Here is a 17,493-nt window from a genome sequence, read left to right on the forward strand (position 1 = left end):
ACCCACACTGTTCTCTCGAGACTGAAAGTCTTGGAAAGAGTAGAAGCAAGGGAGCTGCTTATATTGAGTTGCTTGCGGTGCTCTAAGATCGGACAGATGGCAAGGTGGCCCCAAGCTAAGGAGAATTTTATACCAGCCTGTCACACAGAAAACCAGATTTCTTAAAAAAATTTTTTTTATTGTATCTCTTGAAGGGTGTTTGCTCTGGCAGTCAGAGAGGACTGGGGAAAGGGGAGAGGATGCCGAAGCCCTTAGTGTTTGTCTGTAGGAAGAAGTCTCAAAAAACAAACCAACCCTCTAGTTCTGTGTGTGTGGTGTGATTAATGGGGAAAGATCTTAATCTTTTGGACAAAAGAGACTTATGTATTTATACAGTCATTCATACCCAGGCTAGAAACCAGAGAGCTGTGTCAAACTCCGTTTTCTCTCTTCTTTCCTCCGTGCAATAAATCACCAAATTTGGCCAATTTTACCTCCTCAGTGTTTCTTGAACTCATCTCTCTCTCTTTATTTGTACAACCACTGACCCGGTTCAGGTCCTCATCAGCTCTTGCCTCATCTGTTGTGATCAAATTCTAAATAAACCCATTTTCCACACAGCAGCTGGGATGAACCATGTAAAACACAGCTCAGACTATGTCAGAACCCTCCTTCAAAGCTTTCAATGGCTCCTCATTTCTTTCAGCAGATGTTCCCCTCCAGTATGCTGGGTCGGATTACAAACGTACAGAAATATTTATCCCTTTAGCTCAAAGGGTGGCCCAGTTGTGAGCAGCCTCATTTCTTTGCCTCTATATTCCACTCAGATATCATTTACTACACATGCCATGAGGTGAAAAGGCTTATGGAATAAAATCCAAGCTGCTCAGACCATTCTTCTCTCACCAGTTCTACCTCCTGCTCCTCCCTGTCCTGTGGAACTGTCTTCAGCCTTCTTGGTATCATTCTTTGCCCATGCAGTTCTCTGTATCTGGAACATTCTTTGAACCCTTTTGTATCTTGCAATTCTTACTCATCCTCCAAGACTCAATTCAAGAATCATCTGCTTCAGTAAGCTCTCCTAACCTTCAAGGTCAGGCCAAGGGTCACTCTTTTGTGTCCCCCATCCTCGACCAGTGTCTTCTTTTACTGTGTCACTCACCATATTACCAAGGGGTTGTTTGTTTTTGTATCTGTCCTCCCAGCCTGAAAGTTCCTTGAAGACAAAGTTAGTCATCTAGAAATTCCTACTGCCCAGCACAGTGCCTGCCACACAGCCGGCACTCAAAAGATAACAAACTCAAGAAATTCATCTGCTGGCAGTTTAGCTAAAAACCCAAGGCTTTCATGCCCTTTGCTAGTGGGGTCTGATTTAAATTGCCCACCAGCACTGGATTATGAGACACTCAGTCCAAAATATCAGAATGCTGAAGTCAGTATCATCAAAAACATATAGTTGAACACTCTTCTCTAACTCTCAGCAGTCTTATTGTTTTTAACAGCAGCAGATGAGAGGAAACATGTCATCCCAAGCAGGGAGACAGAGAAGTGAGAATTGCTGTACTATAAAGGAAATCACTCGATGCTGAGACCCACTGTGGTTTATATCACCACCTCTGCAGCCCTGAGAATTTAGTGTTATTTTAGTTGTTAGAATTTGTAGACTATTGGTTGGTAGAAAATAATCATTTCCAAGATTATATATGTTTAAAGAGATCATTACAGAGTCAAGATTAGAGAGTGACACTGCTATTGCAAAGACCAAAAGTTTGGAAAAATCTCACATCTTGATCTTGAAAACACACACACACACACACACACACACACACACACAGAGTTGAATTTGGAGACTGTGCTCCCTTTAGAAATCTGATTTCTTGGGGCCCGACATCTGCATAAGCAATCATCTGGGACTCTATATTCAGAAGTCTTCAAGATGGCAATGTACTCCACAGGCATCCTTGATAGGACAATATGGTTAGGTCACAATGGACTTGTTACTCACTGATAATCCTTGGTGGAACAATGGTTATGCAGGGAGGCAGTGATGGTTTTGATATTTGAGTAAGAAAGAGGACAGAGAAGGTACAGCAGTGATTTTTGATGAAGTACCCTCTGGATGGGGAGGAATTAGCTCTGACTTGATAAGTGTTACACACTATGGGAAGGTGTGATCAGCGAGCATGTCCCTACACCATCTGCTGGGTACGACAGATCCTTACAGTGTTAGCAAGGGAATACGTGATCATCACAGCCAATTCACTTGTCTGATTTCAGGGGCTCCAGGGGTTTGCTACTGTTCAAACTAGCTAGGCATTCTCCAACCTTAACTAATTTCAGTATCCAAGAACTGTTATACTACAATCTAGTGAAAAAAAATGTTCTAAATGGAGCAAGTGGAATGTGGCACTATGACAAAAACATATTATTATGAGTATGAGGGGGAAATGACCCCAAATCTTATTCTAACTCTAAATCTTACCCTGGGTTACCACAGTTTTGCTTTCTCCATGACTGTGTACCTGATGGAGACTGCCCGATGACTGTGGCTGACATCTTTCAATATGGAAGCAACTTTGTTGATATGTGTATGCATATGTCTATGTATTAAGTTATCATGCATCATAAAAAGCTACAGTACAGCCAACTAGAGTACAGTGTATATGGAAAATAATACACCTATTATAATACACATAGTGCATATATATTATGATATATAAATGAAAATGTCTTGTTTTATAATATGTACTATTCGTATTATTTTATATTATGTGTATGTATGTATTTTATGTATGTGTATATACTTTTTCCTCAAGAAGTGAAAAGCATTATCTTAAGAAGGTCCAAAACAAAGAAGAGGAGCTGACCAAAATATATGTTGTGAGTGAGAAAGGTGTGCCAGTGATGCATGTACCAATGAGCTTGCATTTATTCAGTTATTCAGTAGTTTACCAAATGTTTTCTAAACAGCTAAATGTGCTCCAGGCTCTGTTGTAGGTACTGGGGGTTCCTTGAAGAGTGGGGCAGACATGGAGTTTACATTCTAGTAGGAAAGACAAACAATAAACAATCACATAAGCAAGACGTTCTTAGCTAGTGCTAAATGCTATGTAGAAAGAAAGAGGAAATGAGCTGCTGGACTGGAAGGTGCGTATGGTGACTTTAGCCAGGATTCTCAGAAAAGGTCTCTTTGAGACTTCTTCCATAAGGCCTGAGATGTGCAGTTCTTTAGTCACACTCCCCAGTTATTATACAGGATCCCTACTGATGGGTTGGGAAGGGGTCGGGGTAGAAGCATTGCGTAGTCCTTTAGTGTCAGCCTTTTGGTGATCCTGTGCCCCCGGGTTGTGACCTTTAGAAATGCTTCTCAGATTTCCCCCTCTTAGGAGGGACAGGATGGCTCGAGTAGGCTGGAGTTGGGTATTTCCCTTCTTCAAGGTGGGGTGGGCTCTGCTAAAACTCCAGCAGGTTAGGCTCTGGTGAAATAGTTCTTCTTGAGGGCAGGGCTTGTTAAGAGCAGGGCGCTCTGATCTCTTTCAAAATGGCTACTTTCCCCTCCCTCTGCCAGAAGCGATGGAGATTTTCCTCTGATCTTCACCATGGGAATCCGAAGCAGCTCCTAGAGGAAAAACTCACAAGTGTGAGGGTTCTCCATCACTGGGTCCCTCTCAGAGTTGCCCGCACTGAGCCTCCAGCAATTCATTGATTATGGTTCAGATTTTCCTACCCCAGGAGTGGTTCCCTTGGAAGTTTCTGTTCCGGTCAGTTGTGAGTCTCTGTATCCTCCTCTCTGTCTCTATAATTTTGGGGGCAGCAGTTTTCTCTGTGATCTCAGTTCTCTGATGGATCTAAGAAGAGTTGTTGACTTCCAGTTTGTAAAAACTTTTCCTGATGAGGGTGGATAGGAATGACAACTTCCAAGGTCCTTATGGCTGGACTGGAAACCGGAAGTCAAAAGGCCTCTTTGAGATATCTGAGCTGAGATCAATGAAGAGAAGGAGCTGCCCTGTGAGGAATAGGGGGAGGGACTTTTTCAGGCAGGGAAATGGCACATTCAAAGGCTCTGAGGCAGGACCAGCCTGGTGTGGAGGCCAGTATGGCTGAGCTGAGGGGCAAGGCAGAAGGTGAGAGGAGACAGGTTCAAGCCAGAGGCAGAGACTAGATCACGGAAGGCCTGCAAGGCCGTGGGGAGAAGACTGAAAGGTGTTACATTTTAAATGGAAACATCTTATTTATCTTGGAGATATAAGCAAAAAAGATGAAATGACATGCTCTTGACTACTTCTGTACATACTATAGAGATACAAAATTTACGGTAGAAATTCACCCAATGTCATTTCCTTTTTGTGTGTGTCTCCTAGCATATGAACATGCAATCTGAACAAGCAGAATGGAAGAGGACACTTACTTGCCAAAGGGGATCACTCATTCCAGTACAGGAGCTTGTGCAGAGCCTGGGTGAACACTGATTAGCGAGAAACCCAAAGCACATTTCCTGTGAGGTCTCATCTGCGAGGGTACTGGCACTGAGTCCTGGGAGGATAGATAGCATCTCATCCTTCTTCCTTCTTCCACAGACAGCCCACTGTGGCCTAAGTAGGTTGGTTAGGTAGCTCCATAGAAACGGGCTCATTCAAGCAACCACTTTGCAGCCCTCAGAACAGTCTGCCCTAATGTATGGGTGAGGGGGATGGAGGGAGATGAAGATGCAGGTTAGAGACGGGGCTGCATAGGAGCCGTGGGGTCTGCCCTCAAATTCCACCTGCATTCGACCTCTTGGAGTACCTAGAAAGAGAGCTTTGGTCTCCAGAAGTCAGAGCTTGGAGTCTCCTGAAATGGTGTTTATGGTAATTCAAATGTCCTCATGGCAGAAGATGTTTTCCTAACCTTGCCTAGGTATCCCTTGGAAAGTAGAATGCATTAAAACAACTGGGTTTATGCAAAAAAGTAGACAAGCATTTGCCAGGCAAATTCGATCTGTGCAAAGATCAAATGCAGATTTTTCAGATGAGAGAACTGTTTTACTCCAAAGAGTGGTTCTCTTTTTCTTTCTGAATTATTTGAATAATGGCCTGGGTAATGCATTTCACTTTTCCTATTTGTATCCTGCAGACTGATTTAGGTTTAAATTTTCTGAGTGACAAGTCTTCCATCATCTACCTATAGAAATCATTTTACAGACTAATTTTAATTCTTGCGGTCGGAAATTCATCCAAGTATTTCTTTTCTCATTTTAATCCCATTATTTCTTTATTCCATCACTCCTCTTTGTTATGTTAAACTTTTCTCTAATATTTTAGGAAATTGTGACATTCTCTCTTAAGTGTGTCCTGGTGCTGTAGATTTTGTTCATTTGAGTTTTCTTCATGATCTAGCCTCCCAATCTGGGGTCTCAAGAATGTTGGCATTTCCTCCCCACCTTCTTCCCAACGTAGGTATGTGGGATTGGTGGAGAAGGTTGCCACGAAGAGCACTGGGCTGCAACCTGGGAGACAGTCAGCTCTCCAAGATCCCAGCTAATCTCTGAAGGCTCAAGGGGAGAATCCTTGCTTGTCCTTCTAGCCTCTGGTGGCTCCAGGCATTCCTTGGCTTGTGGCTGCATCACTCCAAGCTCTGCCTCCATCTTCACATGGTGTTCTCCTTTGTATCTGTGTCTTTTGTTTCTTATAAGGACACTTGGCATTGGATTTAGGGCTCATCTGGGTAATTCAGGATGCTCTCATCTTGAGATCCTAACTTAATTATATCTACAAAGACCCTTTTTCCAAATAAGGTCACCTTCACCGTTTCTAGGGGTTAGACCACGGACATATCTTTTTTGGATCCACCATTCAACCCACTACAGTAGTTATCTCTCTCCCAACTTGCTGTCTTGCCCTTACATTTTCACTATTTAGAAACACAACTGAAATTTAAGTGCTATACCTCTAGAGGGCCCCTATTAAAAAGTAAAATATCTCTGAGAAAAGTCACCTGAAAATTTAGTGCCCATTAGTACAGGATAGAGAGCAGGATCCTGAGGGAAGGGGGCATTCAAGGCCCATTTTAGTAAAGCAATGAGGCAGGAATGGTCTGGGACATGGGGTACTACAAGGTAAAGGACTGAATTGTGTTTAGTTGAAGACCTTGGGCCCCTAGCAGACTGAATCCATGAAAGGGCACACTGAGTGAGAAGTTAGGGAGTCACAGGTAGAGTGTGACATTCCTGATTTTGCATCATATTTATGCTGGCTCACCTTCCTGGACTCCATAGGAAAACTCATCATCTTTCTGCTCTCACCCATTTGTTCCTGGATCAGCCCAGAGCAAGTATGCAGTTTGCAGTGGAATTGAGTTGAACTTGTATTCATTAACAGTCTGTCAATAGCCTTTTAACCCATCACGAAACATGGGTCCATGAGCTAAGGGGTCACACGCCTAATGAGTGGACGAGTCCACAGACCCCTAACTCCCAGGTGAATGCTTCCTCTACTACACTTGGTTGTCTCTAATGAGCTCAGTGGATTTTAGGAATATGTTTCATGTTTATGAACCTTTCTGTTAGAATTGGTGTTTATTTAGACAACCAACTGATATCACAAAATCCCAAATTTGTAGAGATCTCAGTGATGTACACTGCTTGCTCCCCAAGGACTATGCATTTGACCTCTCTATCTATATCTTAGCTGTAGCTTACAAGCCATATTGTAACGAATAGTTGAATGAATAAATAATTTAAATCAACCTTCCCTTTAAGGATTTTATGTGTTTGCCCAATGAAAGAACCAAAGTGAGCAAATATAGCCCCGGGGAATGGAAGTCTCCTTTGAAGCCTCTTCTGATTTCTGTTAGTAAGTGGGAACCTCAGGTCTGCTAACAGAACTGTCCATGCAGTTTGCTCCATGAGACTGCGGAGAGCACAGGGGGTGAGCACTTTGTGTTCTGGAGCCAGACAGGTTCAAATTCTGCTTATTCCATTTAATTCACTGGGGGATTTGGGGCTAGTTACTTAACTTATCCAGGGCTTGGTTTTCTCATCTGTAAAAGGTGATGGGGGCAATAATAGTTGCTCTTTCTTATGACCGCTGGGAGGATTAAACAGAATAAACTTAAAGAGCTTGAATTTTCAGGAAGTGTTTGTTGTTATGACTTCTCTCAGGAGCAATGCTATTCACCAGGGATGTGGTCAAGATCATATGGGTTGGAAGGACAGGAAGTATTTGGTCCATGCACTGCCCTTTGGGTTAGGGTCGGGTCAGGAGATAACAGTTATTTATTAAGGATTCAGTTTTGCCAACCTGGCTCTCCCCTTGAGCATTTACTCCCTTTACCCCTCCAGGCTCTGAACCTGTGTTGCCTGTGATCTGCAGTCCCTGGAGACCAGTTTTATGTTCACAGGTATTACAATGAAATGCATCGTTATAAAGATTCCCTCTGGGCTCCCCAAGCACATGGTGTGGCACGTTGGTAATTATGCATGTTGTTTGGAGTGTGAGGCATTATAAAAATAGAAATGCCATAAACTTTCTAGAAGTGAGGGTGAGCATGGAGATTATCCATGACTGTAATGGTTTCCAAATGCAAATTGAACATCTTTCTTTTGATCCCGAATTATGGCAAGAAGCTAACATGGATCTTTGATCCCATGCCAGTGTCTAGAGAAATTATGAGGTCTCCAGGATGGAATAATGGATCCTCATCAAGACTTCTAGCTTTAGGAAATTGTTTAATCTCCGTTCTCAGTGGCTGCAGCTTTGAGGCAGCTGTGACTGAAAGGTCCCAAGTGCTATTGAAAACAGCTCATCAGTTCAGAACAAAGCCGATTATGTAAATTGTGCATTAAGATGCAGCTCCAATTTAATTTTACTCTGTAAATAAATATCCCATTAACATCCATCTGTTAAAAGTCAGGTAAGACATTCTCTAAGACTATATGGCTGGGGCCCCAGTGAAGGCTCGATAAATACTGACGGGGGAGGGATTAGGACATCCAAATTCACTATGTAGAACTTCATTTTTTTCCTTTAAATGACAAATCAGCTATAAAATCAATTTAGAGCAAGAAGAAGCTCTGATTGGCCAAGAAAGACACTGCATCTATTTCTGGCCCTGCTCTTTTGAGGGCACACGAAAGCTTTCTCTGATTGCTGTCACAGAGATCAATAATAATTACAGCTCACCAATTCGCTCCTAAAATAAAAACATTTCAGCTGATGAGAAGTGAGCACTAAATTAACACCAGCTCTTTTTGCTGCAGGCAATTTACCCAGCCAGAGATGCCACTTGTGTGAGCTGTCGTTACTCAACAGGCACAGCTTCTCTCTCAGAATTGGGAGTGGTGGAAAATCCACCTGGCCTCCGGAACTGGAACTGGCTGAGGGATTGCAGGGGCTGAGACAGGCTGCCTCTAGAGAGCCGCTTCTTCTCTCAGTGTCAGGCCCACAACTACCCATGGCCCGAGAGCTCTAGGCAAAACTTTTGCTACTTCCATAGGAGCCTATTAATATCAGGTGCTCCCAGGGGCATAATGCTTGCTCATTATCTGCTAAGATCTTGGTGGGGATGAATTATCAACCAGCTGCTGTAAGGACAGGTAAGAATCTGCTGTCTTTTTGGACGGTGCTGCTGGTGGTGGTGATGGTGTGGGAAAGAGGCAAGGATTAGTAAGGGGTTTGGGATGGGATGACCCATCGTGGGCTACACACTTTAACTCCTAAGGCACTATTTTCCAAGCTGTTGGTCACTTTTCCTGTAAAATGACCATTGCACCTGGCTAGGGGCATCCCAGGAAGGGTGTTGAGCAGAGGTCCTTCAACCAAGGCCTCTAGGCGCAAGACCACCAGCATAAATAGTGTTTTTTGTGCTTATTGCAAAAGGGAGAGCCCTCCGAGCAGAAATATTTCAAAAACATGCCCCTTCTTCCCAGCTGACGAAGCCCTTAGTCAAGGCCCATGGACTCAGGAGAAGAAGATACATCTCCCTCATACCTCTCTCTCTAAAGTATGCCTGTTCCCTAAGTATAAGGCCTGGGCATCTGCCTCACTTCTTGTACCACAGGGGTAGGACTGAAGGTAGCTCCTCCCCTTCCCTCTTCTTCCTGTCTTGAAGGTGGACATGATGCTGGAGCTAAAACAGCCGTCCTACAATCATGAGGCAACAGGCCAACCTGCTTAGGAAGGTAGAAGGAAAGGTGAATGGAGCCTGGGTCCTGAATGACATTGTTGAATTGCTACACTAGCCCTGGAATGACTACCCCCGAACTTCTTGTTAAGTGAGAAAGATAAATTCCTATTTTAAACCACTCTTCATTAAATATTCCATTATAGACAAAACACTCATGATGGAAGCAGAGAATGAGGGAGGGTGCAGATTGGTGAGCGGTAGAGGAGTCTGGATTTCTGATTCTTGGTGAGCTCATCTTCAGAGACGCCACTCACACTTCCTTTACAGCAGGGATTTATGCTCCCTCTTCCTCAGTGTTTGTTGATGACTGAATGGCTCAATCAACCCTTGTGTTGTGTCCTGTTACAGAATTCTCTCAAGCTGTTCAAACCTGGATTATTTTTTCCGCACTATCACTGTAAATCCTGAATATTCTCGAGATGCAGGTTGAATGAGGCATTATGGTGATTGTCAGCCCTAGAAGTAAAACATTAAAAATGATTCCAAGGGCAAGCATGAGGTAAAAACACATCAACATGCACGGGAGCTATACAGCCAAGCTAAAAACCCTAGCATCAACTATCCCTGCAAGCCAAATTCTGTTTTTTGGGGGGTGAGTAAGATTGGCCCTGAGCCAACATCTGTGCCAATTTCCTCTATTTTGTATGTGGGATGCCACCACAGCACAGCATGATGAACGGTGTATAGGTCTGCACCTGGGATCCAAACCTGGGAACCCTGGGCCACCGAAGTGGAGTTTGCAAACTTAACCACTGCACCACCAGGCCAGCCCCAAGCCAAGTTCTTTATGAGTCCTGTACAGCCTCCTCTGACACCGGTGGTCTAACGTGTCACTGAGCAAAAAGAGCATTTCATGTCCTGGCTCCTCTTCCATAGGAAATAAATAGAGGGGTTTGTGTGTGCAGAAAAGATCATAAGCAAAGTCATGACATAAGGAAAATCTATCCCTCTGTGACCTTTTCCTACTATATGTCTTGCCTCACCTCCACCCAGACTGGCTTCCGGTGTCTTTATAACTTCTTGTAGCAGTTAGAATAGACTGGGGCACCTGCGGTAATGAACAAACCCAACTCTCAGTTGCTTGTCTAATAAAAGGTTTATTTCTTGCTTATGCCGTGTCATTTGAGGGAGCTGGAGGGCTCTCTGCCAATCAGTGTCGTTCCCACACCAGGACCCAGGCCAACAGAGGTAACCCTACCTGGCACCTTCCCAATTGCTGTAGTGGAGCAGAAAAGAAGCTCTTGGGCAGTGCTGTCTGATAGAAATACAATATGAGCTACATATGTGAGTGCAAACTTTTAGTAGCCACATTAACAAGGCAAAATGAAGGCGATTAAGGTGAAATTAATTTTAATAATGTATTTTATTTAACCCAATATTACATTTTCAACATATAATCAATACAAAAATATTAATGTGTTTGTATATGTACTTTTTTTGGATATTAACTTTTTGTAATGCAGTGTGAGTATTTTACACTTATAGAGCATCTCAGTTTGAACTAGCCACATTTCAAGCACTCAATAACCACAAGTGGCCAGTAGCTTCCCTATTGAACGGCATAGCTCTAAGGTCTCACTTCAACAATACAAGCTTGGTCTAGAAGTGACCAACACATATCTCTTCTGCTTACAACTCATTGTATAAAACTGGTCACATGGCTCCATCCAACCACAGGGAACCATCAGGGGCAATCCTTCCTTGTGACTTAACGTGGAGAGGTGGGCATATTTGATGAACACTGGTTACGACCAGCAAGCTCTACTTGGCCAACGCTGCCTTTCAATGGGACATCCCACTGGGTGATGCCTCTTCTGGTATGAAAGTCTTCTTGGCCAGCAGTCTGTTTTGGCTTGACTTCATTTCTTGGTTGGCCAAGGAGTGGGAGGCAGATGTGCCAAATCTTGCAGTATATGACCCAGAAGACATGCCACATTCTTTTTTTTTTTAGAAATGAAAAATTTCTGGAAGTGTGAGGGAAATACTAAAAAATTGAGGTAACTGGGCAGGTCAGAGGCTGAGGTTCAGGCAGCAAGGGAAGGTATTCATGGAGCAGAAGGATCTTTCATTCATCTTTTACATTTGTTGATACCTTTAGCTTCATTTCTCTTGCTGGAGTCCCCAAGCTCTCCTCCCCCACCACTCATCACATCACAAGTAGGATGCCAGGAGCACGATGACTGTCCACTATACTCTGTAGAATATAAAGCGATGTATGGTTACTAATTTTTTTTATACTGGAAGCTCTTGGAGGTCTGGACCACAACTTATTCTTCCTTGAATCTCTGGTACTACCTGGTTCATAGTAGATACTCAGTAAATATCGTAATGAAGGAATTTTATGTTAACTTTCACATAACCATTTCCTAAGCTGTTTATATTCTTAATGACTGTGACTGAGAGTCAGAACTGGCCCACATGTCAGCCATGCAGCCATCATTGAAGAGCATCGTGGTAATCATCGACATGCCTCCTGGTAAGAGCCCTTCAAGTAGTCAGTTGGACATGTACTTTGTAAAATGTCCATAACATGTGGATGTATATTGCTTTAAAATGTAGATTTTATTATTATTTAGGTATGGTGAGGCTGATGGATCAGGAGACGATGCCATTGAAAAGATAGTTACTTACAGTTCCCAAGAGGAGGGGGCACGCCATACCATGCAGGGCCACATGGGAAAGCGCCAGTGTCTCTCAGCAGATGGAAGGAGCGAGGAGAAAATGTGGGCAAGAGCCTTTAACTTGGTTTCCACAGGAAATGCAAGGCAAGGCAGGCTAAGCAGGCTTAAGATTGGCTAGTTTAAATAATTTCAGTGGTTTTGGGGGTACAGGTGCTGTCCCAGTGGTCTGGTACCTGGCCCTGGGATGATTAGGATGAGGGACAGTGGCTTGGTGTGTGAGATCCCAATAGAGGAGGTGGTTTGGATTGGTTAGTTTGCACAGAAAAGGCACACTTGAAGAAAAGTCATTTACTATCTCTAGGAATTGGCTAGCCCCGGGAGAGGCAGTCCCTCCAGGGTCAGCAAGGCCCCAGATGTCAAAGCGTCAGAATGCAGAAAATAAAAAGGCGTTATTAATACATACAGGCATACCTCGTCTTATTGTGCTTCACTTTATTGTGCTTTGCAGATATTGCCTTTTTTCCAAGACCCTCCACCAGCAAAAAAAAATGACGACTCACTGAAGGCTCAGATGATGGTTAGCATTTTTTAGCAATGAAGTATTTTTTAATTAAGGTGTGTACATGGTCTTTTTAGACATAATGCTATTACACACTTAGTTGACTACAGTATAGTGTAAATATAACTTTTCCATGCACTGGAAAACCAAAAAATTGTGTGACATTTTATTGCAGTATTCGCTTTATTGGGTGGTCTGGAACCCAGCCCGCAATATCTCCAAGGCATGCCTATGTATAAGTTACTCTCCTGAGTTGAAAGGTGCCATTTTAGTTTCTTGGGGCCTAATAGAAAAGTGGAGCTTATACGCTTTTTACCTGTAAATGTTCAAAAGTGGTTTTCATCACTTATCTGGGGGCTTAAAGGGGAAAATGGAAGTCCTGAAGTCAGAGAATGAACTGTCTTTGTGGCCCAGAGTGGATTCTCTGACATTCCAATGAGGACCCCTGGAGAAGAAGCTTCTGAGTCTTTGGGTTAAAAACAACAGAGCTGTGTATACCTAAAAAGGGTAAATATTACTGGATATAAATTTTACCTCAATCAATCCATTTAAAAAATAAATAAGTAAACAGAGCTGTCCTAAATTTCCAGGGATGAAATAAGGGTTAACTTATTTTCTTCCTTTTTTGCTGTAACCCACAGAGCAGACTCGCATTTGGGCAAGACACCAAACTCAGAGAAGTTGAGTGGATGCAGGGATGATTTTCTACCAAGCTTCCCAGCACGGATGGGGCTGCCAGCGCTCCACATTTTGAGTCCATGTCATGGGTCCCCAGCACCTTGGAGAGCAGCTGGAGTGCCAGCAAGGGGAGGTCAATGTTCTCAAGTGCATGGTGTTCCAGAGCACACGGAGCTCTGGAAGTTCCTCCAAAGCGTATTAGATGCTTTGGCAACAGATATTCGGAATGTCAAGTGGGACTGAGTGTTACCTGAAAAATGTCAATGCACCATTTGGTTGTCCCTTGAGCTTCCCTACAACTCTTAAACCCACAGGCATCGAATGAAATGGAGCTCTGAGTCCAATCAGAAGTTAGAAATTAAGTCTCCATCTCAAAAGGTCTGAACATCTCAATATGTCCTACAGAACTGGGGCTGCGACTACAAAGCAGCAAGGAGACCTCTTAAAATGATGATGTCCAGACCCAAGAATAATAGCCACTTATAACCAGTATCTGATAGCAAGTCTTGGCTTTGTGAATCATACAGCCCCTTTAAAATATATTTAAAATCTGTATTTTCACGTAAAATATTTTTTGCAGCCAGGAAAAATTCTTTATAAGCTCACTTGGATTTACCTGTCTAACAAAAAAAAATATTCACTGATGGCTGGAAAAAATGGAGTAATTATAATATTAACAATGAATTGATAATATTAATAGCTGATACTTACATAGAGCTTGCTATGTGTCAGGCACTGTTCCAAGCTCTTTACTTATACTGATTCACTAGTGCCTTACCACAACCCTATGAGATAGGCAATATTACTACTTCCTTTTCAGAGCTGAAAACAACTGAGATTAAGAAATTTGCCCATAGGCCATGCAGCTGGTAAATGATGGAGTTGGAATTTGAACCCAAGCATCCAGCTCCAGAACGCATGCTTGTAATCCCAACGCCCTGTTCTGGTGGCGAGCGCTGATGGAAGGGCAGCAATATCTTTGCTCCAGCTCGTTACTTCCTTTCAGTGTGCATTGATGTCTATCGAGTATCTCTATAGGGAGTTGTGGCATAGATCAGGTACTGAAGGTCATATTCTCTAGGATCATGAGAGGGTCCTTAAACTCAAAAAATCTTCAACAGGGTTTTAGGGTCTTCATATTGCAGCTCTCCGGAAATAGAGATCCTCACAAAACACCAAAACTATTAGGGATCCATAATTCCTCAAAGGTGATGTCAGCAAAGGCTTCCTGCAATCTCAAGGTTCCCAGTGTCCTTGCTTCTTCTTGGTTCAAAAGCTTGGTTGCTGAATTAATCTGGATAGGCTAGTGTATGTTCAGTAACAAAAACTCCCAAATCTCAGTGGCTTAAAATGATAAAGGTTTATTTTTCGTGCATGATACATGCCCACAGGGCATGTAGCCAGATACTCACATGTTAAGTGCCTGTCTAACGTTGCCAAGAGGTCTCTGCTCATAGCAGTCATTCAAGGACCCAGGATGACAGAGCAGCCACCTTCTTGAAGTTGGCAGTTGCCATGTCAGAGGAAAAGAATGTCCTGGAAGTTCTTGCACCTGCAATTAGAGGTTCTGCCTGGAAGAAATTCATAATTCATGGGCCAAAACTGGTCTCACGGCCCCACCCAACCACAGGAGACCAGGAAAGGCAATCCTAACATGTGCCCAAAGGGGCAAAGAACAAGCAGTAGTAGGCAACCAGCATTAATGACCTCCATGTAGCTCAGTCTGAACAATTATGAGAAAGAGTTTTTTGGGAAGTGCCCAATATACTAATCAGAATCCGCGGAGCTTGTGGTAGCACAGCGAACAGGGATCAGTGCCAAGCTTTATTGAGTCTGACTTAAATGCATTAGATTAGAAAGCACTCAATTTAGCTGGTTGTTTTCCTGATGTCAGTGACTGCTTCATCCATTTTTCTCCGCTTCCCTCCTTCTTTCATCCCCCATCCACCTGCCAGGTCCCAAGATTGCAAGAGAGATGCTGTTAAATTGGCACAAGGCAAGGCTTCAGAGTAGCTTTTATTCGTAGGGATTTAAAGGGTTGACTGAAAACATGACTACAAAGGGTAAAGAATAAGAATCTATTCGTAAACATTTTATGTCCTGATCCGCTGAATACGTGTCACTAGAGGGGGCTCCGTGGCCCTCTTTCTCTACCCATCATACAAGAGAATCATTTAATTTTGTCTGTACTGTTCATGGTGTGTGTAAAATGCAGCTCTTCAGCACACAGGGACTTGCCATCAAATTTGATTCTGGATTGACCTAGAGCAAAGGAGGTAAGAGACCTGTCACTACTTCTCAGTTTGACTGATTGTGAGGAAAAGGCTGAACTGCAAACGTGGTTGATCTTGGTGTGTTCTCCACAAGGAAAAAGAGGAAAGGGAATTGATGTTGGAGTCATACAGACCTGCCTTCAAATTTCAGTGTCACCACTTATTAGCCTGTGATCTTGGGCAGATCTATTTCTTCGTGCTTTGTAAACTAAAAAAACTCAGTGTGAACAACTGTTCAAGAAGTTTGTCTCTGTTTATGTCTAAAGAGATATCTAAAAAGGAAAGCACTAGGCTGCCGTGAGCTTGTCTTTGATTCTGACATGTTAGGAACCGTAGTAGGGTTATTAAGGCAATGAACCCATAGAACTCTGCTTAGTCCAATTCATGGAGCCCAGGAGATACACGTGTACATGAACTTGTCACCCTCTCCCCTTCAAAGAATCATAGTTGAAATATTTTAACTTGTGGTTCATATTTAGGGGGTCAATAAATAAATAGAGATTACTAGTAAAAAGACCTTTCAAGGAGAGATATGTCAAAATAGCCCAGGGTGGTGTAGGGCTGATATTGTCGTGTTATTGAGTGTAAGCAGCCTAATTTTATTTTTTTATTGCAGTAACATTTGTTTATAAAATTATATAAATTTCAGTTATATATCATTATATTTAAATTTCTGTGTAGATTACATCATGTTCACCACTCAAAGACTAATTACAATCCATCACCACACACAGGTGCCTAATCACCCCTTTCGCCCTCCTCCCTTCCCCTTTCCTCTCTCGTAAGCACCAATCCAATCTCTGTTTCTATATCATTGTTTATTGTTGTTTTTATCTTCTACTTATGAGTGAGATCATACAGTATTTGACTTTCTCCCTCTGACTTATTTCATTTAGCATAATACCTTCAAGATCCATCCATGTTGTTACAAATGGCCAGATTTCATTCTTTTTCATGGCTGAGTAGTATTCCATTGTGCATATACACCACATCTCCTTTATCCATTCATCCCTTGATGAGCACCTAGGTTGCTTCCAAATCTTGGCTATTGTGAATAATGAGCAGCCTGATTTTAAAAATTACAGCACCTAAATGCATCAAAAGCAGGAAGGGAAGAGAATTCAACCAAAGCGGTTACTCTTTTTTTTTCTGAGGCAGATTGTCCCTGAGCTAACATCTGTGCCAATCTTCCTCCACTTTATATGTGGGTCACCACTGCAGCTTGGCTCACGAGCGGTATAGGTCTGTGCCTGGGATCCAAACCCGTGATCCTGGGCCACTGAAGTAGAGTGTGCCGAGCTTAACCACTACACCATGGGGCTGGTCCCCAAAGTCGTTACTTTTATTCTTTTATTATTGAAGAGAAACACAAAGCAGTGCTGGGTGAATACACTCCATTGCATTTTCCAGAAAATGGATTTAAACCATATTTGTTGTTTTCTCTTTCATTAGAGAGAAAAGTATGACCACAGTATGTGATGGAAATAGAGACTTGAGTTCTGAGTAAATCATCAAGAATCAGAAATTGCTACCAAAGCAAAGACCCCTTAAATTCAGTGGACTGCCCCCTTCCCAAATATAACCCTGGGGACTTGGCAGCTTTCCTGCTCATCCCCATGTGTAGCTGCAGTGATGGGTTATTAGAGCTTAGACCACCTGACTGAAAATAACTTAATGAATCAAAATCCCTGGAGTTATGGTCCGGGGTTCTGAACTTTTACAGGCTCCCGAAACACTCATATTTGAAAACCTTTGACTTAGAGTCCACATATGAAATGATTCCTAAACTCCATTATCAGCAAAGAGAAGCCTCACACCTTGGAAGCCTGGTGAAAACTGGAGGTGGAGTGTTCTAGAGCCTGACCACGGGTGGAGAGCTTCCTGAAATCCAGGCAGGCACCTACTCCCCCAATTTTATACGGAGGTCACCAGTGAGCATCCTGAAGAAGAGATCATTTTCTGGGGATTTTCCTACTTTTATTTTACATTAGTTCGTTGACTTCTTTTGTGGCTGTTCATAGATTTCTCCTTGAATTCTCACAGGCTGGGGCCAGCCCCATGGCCAAGTGGTTAAGTTCGCACGGTCCACTTTGGTGGCCCATGGCTTCACCGGTTTGGATCCCGGGTGTGCCAATCTTTTTTTTTTTTAAGAAATTATCTCAAGGCAGGCTCTTTTTTTTTTTTTTCAAGATTGGCGCCTGAGCCAACAACTGTTGCCAAT

Source organism: Equus quagga, chromosome 6 (genome assembly GCF_021613505.1).
Source record: "Equus quagga isolate Etosha38 chromosome 6, UCLA_HA_Equagga_1.0, whole genome shotgun sequence".
NCBI lineage: Eukaryota > Metazoa > Chordata > Mammalia > Perissodactyla > Equidae > Equus > Equus quagga.